The following is a 629-nucleotide window of genomic DNA, read 5'->3' as shown; positions in this document are numbered from 1 at the left end:
AGAAACATATGAAATGACAGAACTGTGAAGCAAACACAAAACTCATATTGATTCTTTGATTTAATTCCAGATTTTATCTAATTAATTCAGGTATTGTTCTTGTGCTTCATATGTATTGACGTGTGCAAGTTTGATTATATGCCACCCCAGCATCAACACGAATATCCCATGAATCTCTTCTGGGAAGGGAAGCTTTTTTAATCAAGATCCGATCGTTTGCTTACGCCGGCTGACTTGCTTAGGATCGACCGAGGCTTTCTGTTCAGTTGCAGAAAGAAATTAAATGTGCACTGCAGTTCAAATAAGAGCATTGTAAATCAGGATTTTTTACATGCTCATGCTGTTGTTTACATATTTAATATTGCATTTAAAGAAAATACTTCAACAGTTATATTACAGAACATATAGGACTAAAACATAACCGCTGACATCCCTGCAAGAAAAACAAGGACAATCAAGCCGAAAATGTTCAACCAGTTCAAACTGTGTTGTGGAACAATGTTAACTAGCTCAGACAGGCATATGCATGCTGGTTAATGCTTTAGGTAACATGTTTTTATACGTTTTTATATATAAATGTACAGCATTTATGCTTATCTTGGTTAATGCTAATTTATAAATATATTATT

This window comes from Xyrauchen texanus, chromosome 29 (genome assembly GCF_025860055.1).
Source record: "Xyrauchen texanus isolate HMW12.3.18 chromosome 29, RBS_HiC_50CHRs, whole genome shotgun sequence".
Taxonomy (NCBI): domain Eukaryota; kingdom Metazoa; phylum Chordata; class Actinopteri; order Cypriniformes; family Catostomidae; genus Xyrauchen; species Xyrauchen texanus.
Note: the sequence above shows the minus strand (reverse complement) of the source record.